Here is a 17,747-nt window from a genome sequence, read left to right on the forward strand (position 1 = left end):
TTCAAATGCCTTTAATATATTCTAATACTTTATTTAAATGATACATATTGCAAATGATGAACTATCCTCATGAAAAATGAACAAGTTTCAGCATGAGTCTTCATTTTATGTTGATCTTATGACCAAAGTGTAAGCTTCTGAAATGAGTGTATCATTGCATTTAAATTGCTTTATTTTTTATTTATGGAAATGGGTATTCTCACATTTTCAATTCATACTTTTGAGCTTTATCTGAGCACATAAGCACAATCATCACTGGCTATATGAAATCCTGTGGGATTTTGAATTTAAGTATGTTGTAGCTCTTGGGATTATTGGATAGGTTTTCCATTCTCTGGTCTAACAGAAACTAAATCTCTTGTTGTATCTCTAATAATGACATTTCAGTTTAGATATGAATTTATTCAAATATCAAAATTTATTTCCATGTGTTATCAAATATTTCTGCTTTTCTGATAAAATAGAGAATAAACTGTATCTTGAAAGGAAACATGCATTAATTCTATTTAGAATATAAAATTTTTGTCAAGAATAAATGAATCATTTTATCTAAATGATAAATACCAATTCAATTTGGTGTTGTATCATTTAGGGATATCCTACTAAAAACAGTTGCATGCAATTTTTTTTCCACTGAATTAATTCAGGAGTGAAGGTATATTTTCATTTATAGAACAGTTTCAAAGGATAAATACAATGTTTTTGGTAAGACTACTATACTTCAGAAAGTGTTAAAATTCATATTGATGGTATTTATAAAAGTACAGAAGACAAAATATTTTTACCAAACAGCATAATATGTAAAAAGATCAGTACCAAACCCCCAAATCTATGGAGACCAGTAGATTAGGGGTATCCTGGGTTGGGATGGTGGTGGGTTAAGAGTAAATGGGTACATGGGATCTAACTGGTGTGATGAAAATGTTCTAACACTGATTTACTAGAAATTGAATTGTACACTTGAAATGGGAGAAATACATAATATGTGAATTATTCCTCAACAAAGTTTTTAAAACATTTTTTTATTTTATTAATTTGTTTGTTTGTTTTTAGGGCTGCACCTGCAGCATATGGAAGTTTCCAGGCCAGGGGTTGAATTGGAGCTGCAGCCCATGGCCTACACCACAGCCACAGCAAGATGTGATCTGAGCTGGGTCTACAACCTACACCACATCACAGAAACACCGGTTCCTTAACCCACTGAGCGAGGGCAGAGATCTAACCCACGTCCTCATTACCACTGAGCCACAGCAGGAAGTCCCAAAGTTTGTTTGTTTGTTTGTTTGTTTTAAGAGCATTTGACTGATACTCAGGTGACCCTGAAACACAGCACTTGTTCTGCCACTAAATAAAACGCTGTGTGACTCTAGACAAGGAATGTATTCACTCTAGACCTTTATTTTATTATCTATGTAAAGAGAAGCTCAGGCAGGTGAACTCTAAAGTATCTCTTGTTTCTTCCAATTCAATATTCTTTGACTTTATTTTGGCAAAGTTTAGCCTGAAAGAAAGCACTTTCTCCTTGGAAAATATCTAAGCAGGGTTGCTCTTCTGAAAGAAATTAAAATTAAAAATTTCCTTTAAAAATTTGCCCTCCCAAATTATGGATCTAAGCCCCTTCAAAGACTTCTATTTTTTAAATCAAGACATCATTGCTCATGGAATATTTTTTTTATACTTTCAAAATATATGAAACCTAAGCCACAATGCATTCTGTACAATGAGAATATCTGTGGTAGGAAAATAAAATAACAAGAAAGAAAGTGAAGCAGATTTAAACCAGTGTTTAGAAAGAAACCTATAAGGAGAGTTTCATGATGCTTATATAGTTCTAATTTCAGTCTTAATTCATCAGAAACATATATTAAACATTAGATACAGGTAAGAGACCACGTAGAATCCTGCATATATGAGTATATATGGATTTGTGTATGTGTGTGTTATATATGTGTATAATAATTTATAGTTAATTTCTCCTGATGACAAAATAATATATTACTGCAATTTTTTGCAATTAAAATAATATCTGAAGACTATGCACCAAAAGCTCCTTAGGTTATAGAAAATTAAGGATAACTTCCCTGTGACTATGGTTTTAAGAATCTTAACTCTTTTGGAAAAAATAATCATTCAACTCTATACAGCCTATGTGGATGAGTTGTCTAAATTAGTGGGATTTTCTTCTAACTTTTGCAAGATTTTTTTTTTTTTTTTTTTGCAAAACAGCGGCAAAATCCTCTAGAAAATTCTTTACTACTTCTTAATCTAGAAAATTATCCAACTCTAATATTTATACCTTAAAAAAAAAGATAATAGGGAGTTCCCGTCGTGGTGCAGTGGTTAACAAATCCGACTAGGAACCATGAGGTTGTGGGTTCAGTCCCTGCCCTTGCTCAGTGGGTTAATGATCTGGCGTTGTCGTGAGCTGTGGTGTAGGTTGCAGACGTGGCTCGGATCCCGCGTTGCTGTGGCTCTGGCCTAGGCTGGTGACTACAGCTCCGATTAGACCCCTAGCCTGGGAACCTCCACATGCTGTGGCATCGGCCCAAGAAATAGCAAAAAAGACAAAAAAAAAAAAAAAAAAAAAAAAAAGATAATACATGCCACCAGACTCTGCTTTGTCTGTATAACTAAGTTGGGAATTACACTCTCTAGAATTCCCTTCCTTATATGCATCCAGGTTAGAACTATCCAGGACAGGGCTTGCTCAATGTCTGGAAGGTAGGAACAAGGCAGTGGCCATAATCATATGGAACTCTTTTCACAGGTGAGTATAGATATAGACAGAAGAAGAGGTAAATGGCAAGTGCCACCCTGTCATCTCCCTTTCCTGCTTTATACCTAGATTTGCTTACTGACTCCTGGCAGTGCTGACCAATATTGGCTCAGATCCATCCCTAGATGTTGGCTATGGACCCACAGAGGTTGTGGCTTATTCACAGACAATAGTTTTACAGAGTCCTCTACATAAATTTTCCCTTTGTGTTCCTACTTTGGGGCTAGACATACTTGGCTTCTCAAATTGACTGACTGGTAACTCCATCTCTGACCCTCCAACTTTTCTTCTAGACCTATACATTCTCAGCTTTCTTACAATTTATTATTATTTATTAGACTCAAATAATAAGTCTCTTATCCCATAACATTCATAGTGTTTCTGCTCTCCTGACTAAACCTTACCTGAACAAAGTCCTATTCACTGCAAGAGAAACCCCAACCTGAATAGTAAAAAAAAAAAAAAAAAAAAAAAAAAAAAGTAATCATGTTCCAGTAATAAAATGAAGAAAAAAAGAATAGTCATGAGTTCAAGCAATGACTAAATAGGCAAAGCCTCATGCTTAGCTTCTAAAGATAATGGTCACAAAAAGAAACAAAGGAATCACTAACTTCTACAGCAGTTGTACAAAAAGAAGATGACTTGAAAATATCTTGAGAATTCTGGCCATAACCTTATTTTGGCAAGAGGTGGTTTGAAGTAGTGGCTCTCCAAAATAAGGGGGGGGGTCTGAATAGTCAAAAGATTTATTTGCCATTTTTACTATGTTGACATGTTCACTGCATGTAAAAGCAAGGATAGGTAAAACTGCTGGCACTTAACATGTGTCATGGTGATGGTACCAAATTCTACTAGTAGGTGTGGTATCTTTCACCACTGTACATGCATGTGTGTGCACACACACATACACACACAGAGTCCAATTTCACTGAAGAGTGTCATTTAGAAAAGTAATTTTATTATCCCCATTTCACAGATAAGTGAACTGAGTTGCAGAGATGTTAAACATCTTTTCAAAGTCAAACATATATTAAGTGGTAGAAATGAGATTCTAACTTGGGAAGTATGGTTTCACAGAAAATTTTCATTTATTTTATTCAACTATTCAATCCAATTCATTCATTTACTGTATTTTTACTGAATATCTACTACGTGCCAGACACTATTCCAGGGACTGGAGATATAGTATGATTTTTTCCATCCATCCACCCATCTTCTTTCTCTTCCTATATGTGCTTGGAGAGCTGTGGTTCTTTCTGGGTGGTATCATTTTAGATTAGCAGCCTCCTCTTCTTGATACTTTTCTGTATTGCTTGAATTTTTAAAATAGTGAGCATATGTTATTTTTATTAAAACAATAAAGTCATTATTGTTAAGACAAAACCTAATGCAACTCATTTCTCTTTTGAAGAAAACACAAAGTAACTTTTCAAATCTTAAACTCAAAGGAGTATGAAAAGACGGGCTTCGTTCTTTCTTCTCACTACATACAAAGCAACAGAACATGACGTGGAAATTGTTTTCTCAGACTGATTTAGTAGTCAAGATCTCCAAAATCTTTCCATTCCACACAGCAAATACTGAAACAATTCTTTTTGAAAACATTATTACAAAGGTTCTTCAGAAAAAATTAACTAAAAACCTTAGTGATATTATTAATTCTCAAAGGAGGAGAATGCTAATGATGCAGTTACATGTCACCCATATGACCACTCTTTTGGAAATCAACCACTTGCCTTTGGAGGAAATGAGTCCTGTGAAAGTGAAAATGGCATATCTGACTAGTTTTCTTTTTTCAGGGGAGAGAATAATATACAGGTACATAACAACATCAGAAAGAGGTTAATATCTTTGTCCTAATAAAATCTACACATTTGTAGCATACCTCATAGTGTTTTTTAATAGATAGAATCACTAAAAAATTTAAATTTATACTTTTCCTGTATTTTGGTTTCAATTCACATAAGTTTTTTGGTATAGTGGATGGCAGAACAACTATATGAATAAAGGTATGTTTTATCTTTACAGAATAAAAATTAGTGATGCTCCATAGTCTTTTTTTTTTTTTTAATTTGGGCTTTCTTTCTCTCCCCTATCAATTAAGTTTTCAAAATAAGTTGACTATCCCAATGTGGCAGTCCTAGGAATCTGCAATAGGGCATCTAAGTTCTTAGAACCAATGATTCTTCATATTATAAAAATGTTTGAAGAAAATTAAATCTACCGGTTGAGAATATTTGTTCTCTAATGAGTCAGGCCTTCAACCCATCTTCTTCAATTGTTTAGACCAGTTGTTTCCAAATTCCAGTCTTATATTGGTGCAGAACTGACCCTATAAGCTTCACAAGCAGGGTTTGTTAAAAATATAGATTTTTGGCCTCACTGAGGGACAGTTTAATTCAGTAGGCTTACAACTAGCAGGGATTTATATTTGTAAAGAGCTTTCCAAATGATGATATAGCCAGATTTGAGAACATCTGACTTAGAAGATACAAGAAAATGAAGACAGAGCTGTGATGTCCCACAGAGTAAATATTTTCCTGGTTAATTTACTGAACACTTCAGAAAAGGGCATTGAGAAATATCTTGCTACATGCTCCTATTCTCTGATTTCCCAAGCTTTAGTCAGAATTACAATTAAAAAAAGCAAGTGGGAAGCTGTATTATCTGGGATACTTAAAAACCATTAAAAAATGTCATACTTAAGGGAGGAGACAAATTTATCATGAGGCTAAAGTTCCAGAGCCACTCACAAGCGTGGGCTACTCTGAGAACTGATTATTGTTGGAAGTTGTAGAGCTTTGAGTGGGATGGAAAATGAGATTACAATCAGAAAGTGTCTCTAGGTAAGTGTATCTGAGAAATGGCCTAAAGAGAGTTCAGAAGAAATATGCCTGAATCTCTAAGGCACCTATACATTTGCTGTGATTTCTTCTCTCGTTCTAAATAAAGATACATTTTCATAACCTGTTGATTTGTATACTTAAAAAAGGACCATATTATCTCCTCAAAAGATAATATTCAAGTTCCATGCAACCTCTATAACATATGCTGTCTTAAGCGTCAGTAGAAAGAAATTATAGCAGGAAAATCATACTTATTTAGAGACACCCCACTGGTGAAGCATTAGACATGTGATCACATGATAGCAAACAGTACCAGATAATCTTTGAAAAATCCTCTAAGAGGGACTTGACTAGAGGGTTCAAAGATCTGATGGAAAGAAAACATGTGACCTGTGCAAGAAGTAAAATTATTAATAGAAAAATGAGCAAAGAGCTTAATAGGAGAGGGAGGAGAGCAGAAACCACAGGAACCAACCTCTTAAGTTACACTAAGGACTTTCAACACTGTCTTCAGGACAACAAAGAAACAGCAACAAAGTAACAACAAAGCGTTCCTGTGAACGGAACAACAAAGTGTTCTAAACAGGTGGTTGATATGATAAAAATGACATTTTTGCAAATTTATTCTGGGCTGGGTTCAGTAAAATAGATTGGAAGTGTTCACACTCAGAGGCAGCCAGACCAGCAAAGAGGCCATTGAGAGAGAGAATGATGATTTAAATTAAGGGAGAAACAATGGCAATGGTGAGACAGGGGAAGAGCAGGGTAATTTAAGATATAGCATTTGGTGACTGATTTGATGTGAGTTGTAACAGAAAGAGGAGTCAAGGAGGTTGAACAAGTTTCTGGCTTGGGCAACTGGATGTGTGGTGGTGTTTATTTCCACAGAGAGGGAACACAGAAGAGAAATGGGATAGAGGGTCAGGAGAAGATTAGGACTTCAGTGTTGGAAAGCTGAAACTGAGGTGCCTGATGTGTCCAACTGGAGTCATTCAGCAGGAGGCTGGATATGGGGGCTTGGGGTTCAGGAGAGATTTGATGTGAAATATGTATTTAGGTATATATTTGAGATTAAATTGAATTAGGAGAGTGCGAAATGAGAAGAGGATCCTGAAGAACATGGGCATTTAAAAAATGGGCAGAGATAGGGGAGCTCATGAAGTTCATGAAGGAGTGAGCAAAAGAGATAGGGGAGTTCCTATGAAGTCGTGACTCAGCAGTAAGGAACCCTACTAGTAACCATGAAGATGCAGGTTCAATCTGTGGCTATCCCTGGCCTCTCTCAATGGATTAAGGATCCGACATTGTTGTGAGTTGCAGGGTAGGTCACCGATGCGGCTCAGATCCCGCATTGTTGTGGCTGTGGCAGAGGCTGGCGGCCGCAGCTCCTATTCAACCCCTAGCCTGTGAACTTCCATAATGCATGGGTGCAGCCCTAAAAAGACTGAGAAAAAAAAAAAAAAAAAGAGAGAGAGAGAGAGAGGAGAATATTCGGAAATGTAAAATGTCATGGAAACCAAGGAAAGTGTAGAATAGAGATATAACAGTATCAGATGGTACTGAGCTGTCAGGTAGGATCAAGATTGAAAAGTCCCTTAATCCCTGGACAGGTAGGGAAAGGGAATACAGGATGGGGAATCAAGCTACCACAAGCAGAGTCAACACAAAGATGCACGTATGTACTCTTTCTTCTCAGGGCCCAATATGGGGACAGTGGCTGACGAGATCCATGTTGAGAAACCTTTGGGAAATTTTATTTTGTTTTTTTATTTTTGATTTTTTAGGGCCATACGCTCTGCATTTGGAAGTTCACAGGCTAGTGGTCAAATCCAAGCTGTAGCTGCCAGCCTACACCACAGCTACAGCAATGCAGGATTGGAGCTGCCTCTGTGACCTACTAGAACACAGCTCACAGGCAATACCAGATCCTTAACCCATTGAGCGAGGCCGGGGATTGAACCCAAGTCCTCATGGATACTACTTGGGCTCATTACCACTGAGCCACTACAGGAACTCCTACCCTTGGGAAATTTTAAAAGAAGCCTTCATCACTGAGTGACAAATACTTTAATCAAATGGTCTGGGTTTTATATGACAGTTCATAAAATCCATTCTTGTCATATGTGTTTATATTAGACAAAACTTGTAATCAGATTTTTTGCTGTTCAAGGAAATAACGGTCGCATATATTTTAGGAATAGCCATGAGAACAAGAGATGCAGTTTGTCCTGCTTCCCACCGTTTGTATACCGAAGGCCCAAAGAGAAGGTACATGGCTCAGTTCCAGAATTCTGAACCTTTCCTCCTTCCTTCAGGACTCTTTTTTTTTCAGGCAACTACACATGTACTTTTCTGTATCAGTATGATGCATGAAATTTTAGGTAACAATAGTACACCACAAAGAGAAGTAGATGACCGTTCATTGCTACATTCTCAGTTCCTGAGACAGTGCCTGGCACGTAAAGGGCCCTGAATAAATATTTATCAAGTTAATGAATGAAAGTAAAATGGAAGAGGCAATTTAGTCTTTATGTCTAATAGAAGAATGGGGGAAAAAAACTGCTACAAAAATATATTTTGGGTGCTTAGAGTTGTTTCCCTGATCAATTTTTAAAAATTGCCCTTTAAGAGCTTGACCACATATCTGAAGTGGCTCACAGAAGTCTTAATGTCTCCAAGAGCCTCCATAAAGCAAGTGATTGAGGCTGAAGGCTCTACTCTGTAACAATACCCAGGAATAAAGTGGTTTTCTAGAATCAAACCAGGCTTTGTCAAAATGCCCCAAATGAATATCTAAATTTTTAATAGCAAAGAGAAGGAACATAGACACATAAAATTTGTTCAGGTTAGTGTGTATAGCTCAAGGGTCATGTTTTAGTAGAAGAAACCATTCTTGGCAAATCTGTAGAACTAGCCCTACAGCAGCTTTTGACAGAGGTTTGTTTCTGAAAATTCTAATATCTTATACTCCTTAAGCAATATTCAATATGAAATTTTAATCCAAATATTTACCCAAAAGCCACTTTTTAATATTGCTTTCTTTCTTTTTTTCCTGGTAGAGGTGCACTATCTCTGTTAATATGCAATTTTATTTGTGTTAAACAAGAAACATTACCTTAAAAAATTTTAAATAGTTTGAGAACATTTTGTCCTAAATAGTTCCATGCCAAAATACTACACTGTGTAAATAGTTTATTTTTTTCAAATAACTTTCATCTTTTTAAGGTTCTTTCTTCCCAGTGAACTCTCTTCAACACCTTCACCCAAGCTCACCACAGGGCATCTTTGTCGGTATTAAATCTATAAATTCGTGCCCCAAATACCTTTAGGCTATTTTGTCACTTGAAAATAGGACATTTTCACCAGAGGACTGGATGTGCCAAAACACTAATTTTTAACATTTTTAACATGCTGAATGGATCCTAATATTGAAAGTTATCATGAACAAACTGTATTTCCTCATAACTCATAATCCATAGTGACAGTCTAAAAAATAATAACAGATGAGTTATACTGAAATTTGGTGTATGTTCATATCCATAATTATGAAAAGTATAAAGTAAATTCCTTGTTTTTAGCATTTGCTCTTTAACTACTCAACCTTTAGCTGCTGAAAGAGGTATGTTTTAACAGTACCCATCTCATTGTTTATAAAGAAGTCTTATAGTCAGGGCTTCAAGTTTCTTAACGAAACTCATTTCCTCTGCTACAACCAAAGTTTCTAAAAAATGCATCTATAGTACCTTTGTTCTTTCATAAGCCAATTCTTTTTTTTTTTTTTTTTGCCTTTTTGCTATTTCTTTGGGCTGCTCCCTTGGCATATGGAGGTTCCCAGGCTAGGGGTCGAATCAGAGATGTAGCCCCCGGTCTACGCCAGAGCCACAGCAACGCGGGATCCGAGCCACGTCTGCAACCTACACCACAGCTCATGGCAACGCCAGATCCTTAACCCACTGAGCAAGGGCAGGGACCGAACCCTCAACCTCATGGTTCCTAGTCAGATTCGTTAACCACTGAGCCACGATGGGAACTCCTCATAAGCCAATTCTCTCTGTTCAAGTTGTTCTTCCTTATATACATGATATACGTCAGGATGAAGCAATGAGTACAAAAAGATGTTACTAGGGTTAAATTCAAGGTTCTACCAGGAAGTCAAATAAACAATGCATGTGTTTATTCATAATGTATGTATGTGCATTTTTAATTTTCCTCGATAACTAATACCAAACAAATGCTATTTTGGAGGAGCGGATAGCAAATTCATATAATATGCTCACACATTTCATGGTTTGTCTCAGGGAACCACAAGGGAAGCAGCAGTATACATGTGAGGCATTCCTATTTTAAAGAGCTTTGTATGAAAATAAACAAGGCAACAAGGTAATTGTAACAGAAATGAAAGATAACCTGCAAAACACTCCCTCTCTGGCGATGCTCTTGAGAGACCCTTCAGCTCCGTGGTTAAGAGGGTGGACTCAGGAGTCATAATTTGGCTCTACCACTTTAGATATGGGTAACACTGGGCGATTTCCCTGTGCTTCCATCTCCTTTAACATAATAAAGGGATTATATTAACATTTACCTCATAGAGTTATTTTGAGAATTAAATAAAGTCAGGTGAGACGTAAATAAAACAGATGTGTAAAATATTTAGAAGAGGGTATGTTTCAAGAAATGTTAACTGTTATCGTAAGACCTAAGTGCTAGTAGTCCTGAATATTAAACATTTCAACAGGAGATAATAAAAAAACACAAAGGGTGAATGAGGGTGGTAAATTGTGGCAGGTATTTAGAAAGTGAAAAGATGTGAGCTGGCAGAAAATCATAGTTTTAAAGTGAGTGAGAAGAAAACACGTTGTGTCATTACATAATGAATATTTGATAATATGGTCCTTGAGCCAGAATAAAGTATTAAAAGAGAAGAGAGATTTTAGATAAAGGATGTTTTTGTTTTAAATCTATAAAGTGTATCTGTGTATGAGCAGTGTGCTTTCAGCTAGAGCATCTTCTTGTTCTGCAATTGTTTTTTGCTTTTACAAACAGCTTTATTTAGGTATAATTTACATACTGCCAAATTCATCCATTGTAAATGCACAATGCAATGATTTCTAGTAAGTTGAGTTGTATAACTATTGCCACAATCTACTTTTAGAATATTTCCATCACTTCCCCCACCCCCAAAAGGTTCCTCATGCCTGTTTTCAGGTAATCCCTATCCTGGCTTTTAGCCCCTAGAAACTACCGAACTGCTTTCTGTCTACATAGATTTAAAGCTTATGCACATTCCATATAAATGGAGTCATATTTTTTGGGGTCTTGTTTCTCTCATTTTGCTTACTGGTTTTGAATTTTTTTTCATGTAGTAGTATGTATTGATAATTCATTCGTTTTCATTGCTGAATAGAATCCCATTGAATTGTTGGACATTTGGATTGCTTGCATTTTTGGGCTAAACTAAATAGTGCTGCTATAAACACTCATGTATATGTCTTTGGGCTTTTTTTTTTCTTCTTTCTTTTTTTTTTTTTTTTTTTTTTTGGTTTTTAGGACTGCACCTGCAACCCCTAGCTTATGGATGTTCCCAGGCTAGTTATCAAATCAGAGCTACCGCTGTTGGCCTATGCCACAGCCACAGTGACATAGGATCCAAACCATGTCTGTGGCCTACACCACAGCTCACAAGCAACACCGGATCCTGAACCCACTGAGCAAGGCCAGGGGTCGGACCTGAATCCTCATGACTACTAGTTGGATTCATTTCCATTGCACCGCAATGGGAACTCCTAATTGATTTCCTAAATGGTGTCTTTTGGAGCACACAGATATTTATTCACTTTCTTTTGTAAATTAAATCTATTTATTTTCATGTTGAACTTCATCAATTCATTCTTGTATGAATTATGCTTTTAATGGCATATCTAAGACCTCTTTTCCTAATCTAAGGCTATAAAGATTTTTTTTCCTGTGTTTTCTTTATGAGTTTTGAGGTTTAAGCTGCTGCATTTATATCTTCAACCTATTTTGAGTTAACTTTTGTATATAGCGGAAGGTAAGGGATTAAGTTCTTTTTCTTTTTTAGCATATTGCTATCCAATTGTTGACACCATTTGTTAAAAAGTCTATCTTTTACCCACTGAATTGTTTGGTTTCTTTGTCAAAAATCAATTGCCTGATAGTTCCCTTGTGGCACAACAGGTTAAGGATCCGTCATTGCTGCAACTGTGGCATGGGTCACAACTGCGGCATGGGTTCAACCCTTGGCCCAGGAACTTCCACATGCTTTGGGTGTGACCAAATAAAATTGCTTTTGCATAAATTTAAATTGCTCCTTCAGGGAATTTATTATTGATGAATTGCTCTTTGAGCTGGAATTGGGGGTAGTATTAAGGTTGAGATGGGGGTGTCAAGATCTAGAAAGAGTAAAATGGGTCTAGTTTAGATCGTAGCAAAAGTAGCCCAGGACAGAGTGCCTATGGCCCACAGACTGAAAAGGGCTGCTGCAATAAGTCTAGATGAGTGGAGGCATTGGGCCAGAGGCTACTTTTATCCTCTGAGACTTAAATTGCTCTGAAAAGATATAGGCCAGATCTGCCAAAGATGAAATGAGTTGACCAAACTGTGGGAGAGCTGGGGAATGGGGAAAATCAGAAGACAACCATGGGGCTGAGAAGTTTCACTGAGCAAGCCACATTTAAGCCATCTCAGACCAGATACTCATCTTTGCTTACTTTAAGCCATGGATGGTCCCAAGATAGGAGACAATTCAGGTAGGGTTTGGTTGAGGCTGCAGGCACTGCTCCTATACAGATTACTTTCCTTGAAATGAAGCAGTATTTTCAATTCTTATTTTGTTTCAGTTGTTAGCAGTGAACATGGAGCACAGTATTGGACTCAATGAAGTAGGTTAATAAATGCTTGTTGACAATATAATTCTATGTGGACTCTTGAAAACCCTTGTCATATTACTATGGCTTCTCTCATGACAAAGTTCTAATTTATGCTTTGTATGGAAAAGTCCTCAGTAATCCAAGTCCCATATCCACAGGCATATACTTGAGAAACAGAGGTCTACAGTTGTACCTTGACCTTGGAGGAAGAAAGAAAGTTACACATATACACTGGATTGAAACCAAATTCTCTATACTTGAGAGTTCAGAGGAGCTTTAGAAAACTGTAAAGACTTAAAAGCCCCAGGCATTTACTGAAGCCTCAGGGGAGATTTTATTTCCAGCAAACTAAACTTAAAAGAAACAAAGTTATAAATAGCTATTACTAGTAAAGCAAAGATCTAGCCATTTTCGCATGTAGAAACATTTCCAGACTCTTTAATTATATAAAGTAATTAGGAACAGCTCAAACATAAAAAGATTTATTCAAAACCAAAGTTTGTTTGCCTCATCGATAACTGCCTGAAGGTGCATAGCTCAGTAATAGCTATAAACATCTTCAATAAGAAATACCAACTGAGTGATTACATAGTTGCCATGGAAGCCTAAAGTCTGGGCTTATGTAACTGGGATAGAGAAAACCCTAATACCTTGGATAGAAGCTTTTTGAAGTGAAATTTGGGGACAGTACAATATATGAAAGAATTATAGACCATAGCATTCTAGGGCTGGAAAACACCCAAGGTTACCTAGTCCCAATCTTTTCATTTTTCTCAAATGTCTCATTTTTCAGGTGAAAAAAAAAAAAAGGCAAAGAGCTTGCCCAGTGTTACATAATTGGTCTCTGAGCCAGAGCTAGAGTCCAAATTCTCTTCAGCAACAAGAAAGCCAACCCAAATCCTGGGCCTTATGTGCCCTTATGTATAATCACTCTGTATCAGTATCAGTGCAGCACCAACTTGAGGTTCGTGGTTGAATTCCATCATCAACTCTTTCTAGCTATAGAATAATTATTAGTACCTGTCCTAGGCAGAAGGTGAGGTATGAGTTGCTACTGATTCCTCTTCATGTTTTCTCCTACCAGCTTCTCTTATGGACTTCCCCAAGATGGCATGTAAGTAAGCTATAGCCTTAAGTGCATATTATTTGTTCTGTGCACATGGTTGTGTGCATGCTTATATTTTAAGAAATGCTATTTCTTAAATGCTATGAGTGTGTAGTGCATACCTGAGCTTATGGGTTTTATATGAGTCAGTCTGTGTTTGGGGTCTTGGTGTTTAGATGTTGTTAGGTAGAGACATTATTTGGTGAAAAGAAACTTGGAGCATGCCTGCCATAGGATAGGCAAGGGTTATGAGTTTAGAGGTTATTTGAACTGGTTATCATTCCAATCCATGGGGACCCTTTGGAAATGGAAAATCCAGAGTAGGCACTCACTTTTTTTCTGTACTGTAGTAAGTACTACAAACTACAAGTACTAAAACTTAGAAGAGGAACTCTTACCATCAGCATGACACACTTGGGTACAAACTCCTTGTAAAAGTCTAATAAACCAATCTTCCCACAGCTACTAGTGGGAATGAGTAGGACAAGAAGAGAGGTAAAGGAGAATCCTGGAGTCTGACACTTAAGTAGAATCTTTTTTTTTTTTTTTTTTTTAAGATTGCACCTGCTGCCCATGGAAATTCCCAGACTAGGGGTCAAAATGGAGCTACAGCTGCCAGCCTACACCACAGCCACAGCAACACTGGATCTGAGCCGCATCTGCGACCTACACCAAAGCTCACGGCAATGCAGGATCCCCGACCCATTGAGTGAGGCCAGGGCTCAAACCTGCTTCCTCATGGGTACTAGTCGGGTTCATTTCTGTTGTGCCACAATGGGAACTTCCTCTAAGTAGAATCTTGACCAGGTGCTTTTAGGAGAGCTCTGTGATCTTAGGAGAGCTCCTTTTTGGTTTGTTTATGTACCATCAACTCTACACAAGGACAATATACCCTTAGGAAGTGACTGAGAGACAAGCATAAATCCAAAGATCTCCAGTGCAGTAAATTTCATGGATTTCTGTAACTGTCCGAATTTTTTGATGCAGATAAGGAGAATGACTAATAGCTTATAACAAATATCAGCTGGATGAATACAGGAATAAATTCATATTTAACAACAATAAACACCTGGAATTTGAAAGATGCTTCATACTTTTAGCTTGTTATACCTCAACACCCTGTGAGGTGAATATTTTTATATCCCTTCACGGCTGAAGGAATTGAGGGTTGAACAGAGGTTGAAGGATGGTTGTAATCAGAACTAGAAAGTGTCAGTTTCGAGCTCCCAAGAACCACAATTTCAACTGCAAAGAGCTGAAGAATCAAGAGTACCTGTTTACCTTTGTTTGCAACAGTACAGATTCAGTCTAAATTCCCCCCCTAAAAGATTCAGACCGGACCTAAAGAAACTACTTTATCAAGGAAGGAGGATGAGGCTGTCTCAAAGTGCAATTCTATGATCACAGGAAAGGGCTGATTGTACAAATGTTTTAATAGAGACCAGATTTCCACAGTTGAGCCTGTATCCAAGTCTGACTGAACAGGAAGGCTTTGTAGTGTAAACCAGTTCCTTAAGGCAATATTCATCAGACCCTCAGAAGAAATGACCTCTTACTCTTTGATTCCACCCAGGGGCTTGCCTTGTGTATTCTGTATGGCAAGACATCCCTGTGAAAGATGCTGCTAAAAAACCTCATAGGATTAGTGACAAAAAAGAAACATCAACTACAGATTTAATCTTTGTGGAGCTGACACTAAGATTTGGTCATCTAAAAAACCATAAACTTATATTTTTCTTGCAAAGGCATTTCTAATTAATAAAGTTAGGAATGTCTGAATAGGAGAGCCAATATTTAAAAGCACTATGATGATCTCTGTATTTCCTTTGTATTTATCTGGGATAAATTCTACTCTTCTCTTTTGGAAGAAGTGTTGAAGCATATTTTCCTTCTCTTTTTCCCTTTAAAAGAAATATCCAAGAGAATCTGAGGATTATGTTCACTACATGCGAAAGTTAAAAATGTGTAACTGAATATTTATAAACAATACTCATCACTGTAGTTTTGGAATAGAAATTTTGTGCTGAAACAAAATGGTGGAAAGTTCCTGCACTTTTCATGCCTCTGTGTGTTGAAAAGGTGTGCTCTTCCTCCCACTCTTTCTGCAGGATGAGCTATTAATCTTTTCAAAGCTCACAGTGAAAGCTGTGATAATTTTAGTTCTCCCTTAAGCAGAATTAAATGTGCCTGTAGCATTTTTGCCCAAATCTCACCAAGCAAGGTCCTGTAAATTATCTCGAGATATTGCATTATCTGTGCCCTCCAGCCTTCCTGATCCCTGAGTTACTTGAGAGCAAGGGCTCTGCCTTATGCCTTTGAACATTAACACCTAAACCCTGACCTCAGTGAATATTTTGTGAGTGAATAATGTAGAACCAGTCATAAGTACCTTTGCATTTTCTCCACACTGCCTAAGGTTGAGATGTGGAACCTGATATAAATGCAAAACTGAATGGACCCAAGCATGGATCAGATCTCATGTCTTCTTTAATTTTGGTAGAGTAAGAGTCAGTGAGCCTAAATTATTTCTCTGGTTCAATCATCTACTATCTCTGGATGTCTTATTGAACTTCAAAAAGCTGTACCTTCTCCTACCTTGTAGGAATGGTGTAAAATAAATAAGAAAATGCCTAGGGAACCAGGGATTCTTATTAGAGAATACATCACATCAAGCAAGGTCCTGGCACTCTCCAGAGTGCTGAAAATTTTACTTTGAGAAGAAAAAAACAAACTGGAAACATTTTCACTATACCTGTGCTTTCTATTATTAAACGCTACACATCCCGTGAACCCCTATGGTCTGACTCCAGGAAAATGAAGCAAAAGATAAAACGAACAGTGAGAAAAATAAGCCTGAACTTTATATGTGTGGAGGACCAATGATTTTTTTTTTGATAACTTGCTTCAAGGGGCAGAGGCGTTTAAAATAAAGAAATAATATTGCTTTTTTGCCTATTTTGAGTTTGAGGAAAGCATACTGATGTGTGAACCACACATAGTCTCTAATAACAGGTACTTTTAAGACTATCACTGGTTTTTCAGGTTGTTTTGGGAAATTATGTTTTAGTTAAAAACTATTTAGAAAAGCCCAAAGATTCTATGTTACCTTACATTTTAAGTATATTTATACTCAGTTTTTCTCATCTACAAAATGAGTTGAGGAAAACAGCAACAGTCTAAAATCTATTGACTCTTACAAACTGTAATTTGTGGGAAAAATACCAATGTGGAATACAATTTTTCTTTTGTTTCTCCTGAGTATATCAGAAGAATTCCAAATAACTTCTCTCTGTCTTTGACCCTGTTTCTCTCTTTCTTCTCATTTTTCCACTGCAATCCAAGCTTTTTTTTTCCTGAGTTTTCTGAGTTTAAAAATACTCGGGCCTCCAACTACATGCTCTTACCTGAGGACTGACTAAGTAATGACTTCCAGGAATCTTGGAAGCAGCATTTAGAAAGCATAACCATAGCAAAGCCTGTGAAGCTGACAGGCAAGGGACAGGGGCAGGCAGGCCAGCATTCATTAACTACCAGCTCCTGACTCTACTCCACCAACTCTATTGCCCTGAACTTGACTCCAGTCCATGTGACCTACAGGTTGATTATACTAACACAGAAATATGATTCAAGGCACAGAGGAGGGAGAACAGAATTCTTCCTGATGAACTGACCACTTTCAGGAAAGCCAGGACCACTGTTAAGCCCAATGCTTCACAAATGTAAATATGTATTCAAATAAAATAAAGAAACCACTTTGTATGAGGGCACTTCCTAGTGAGTGGGAATGGGAGTTAACATAGGAGAGGAGAAAGAATAAATGCATTTCCTCAGAGTTTCAAGAAAATATAACCACTTGTAGGAAAATCTGGGGGTGATTGAGCCCCAGATCATTCATTCATTCATTCATTTATTCATCATTATGGTGTATTAAGCTCATACCAGTCACCATACAAGACTCTGAGAGACACGAAGATTCAATCATAATCTAGTAGAGATAGCAGAAACATAAATACAACTATGCTTGATTAAAGACAGGGAAGATACATTTTAAGAGGCAGAAGGGAAAGAACAATCACTTATTCTCGGGGTAGAGTCCATCTACACTTTACCAAAGTCACCTGGGAAATGGGTCC

At 37.1% G+C, this 17,747-nt stretch overlaps 1 protein-coding gene and 1 long non-coding RNA gene across 5 annotated transcripts in view; one reads left to right on the forward strand and one right to left on the reverse strand.

Annotated features, from left to right (window-relative positions):
- The window catches only part of GPR149 (G protein-coupled receptor 149), a 64,402-nt gene that overhangs the window by 19,308 nt on the left and 27,347 nt on the right, over positions 1-17,747 (reverse strand).
- LOC146397548 (uncharacterized) overlaps positions 13,348-17,747 on the forward strand; it is a 78,148-nt gene continuing 73,748 nt past the window's right edge. For 2 of the 3 annotated variants that reach the window (XR_014824220.1, XR_014824218.1), the window contains exon 1: positions 13,498-13,623. This is a non-coding gene — a long non-coding RNA (uncharacterized LOC146397548). Of the gene's footprint in view, positions 13,474-13,497; positions 13,624-17,747 lie in introns of those variants that run through there. The other variant, XR_014824219.1, reaches the window with a different exon arrangement.

This window comes from Sus scrofa, chromosome 13 (assembly GCF_054392235.1).
Source record: "Sus scrofa isolate SSC_HxYL_T2T_F1_AM1 chromosome 13, Sscrofa_HxYL_maternal_Yorkshire_Landrace_v2.0, whole genome shotgun sequence".
Lineage (NCBI taxonomy): Eukaryota > Metazoa > Chordata > Mammalia > Artiodactyla > Suidae > Sus > Sus scrofa.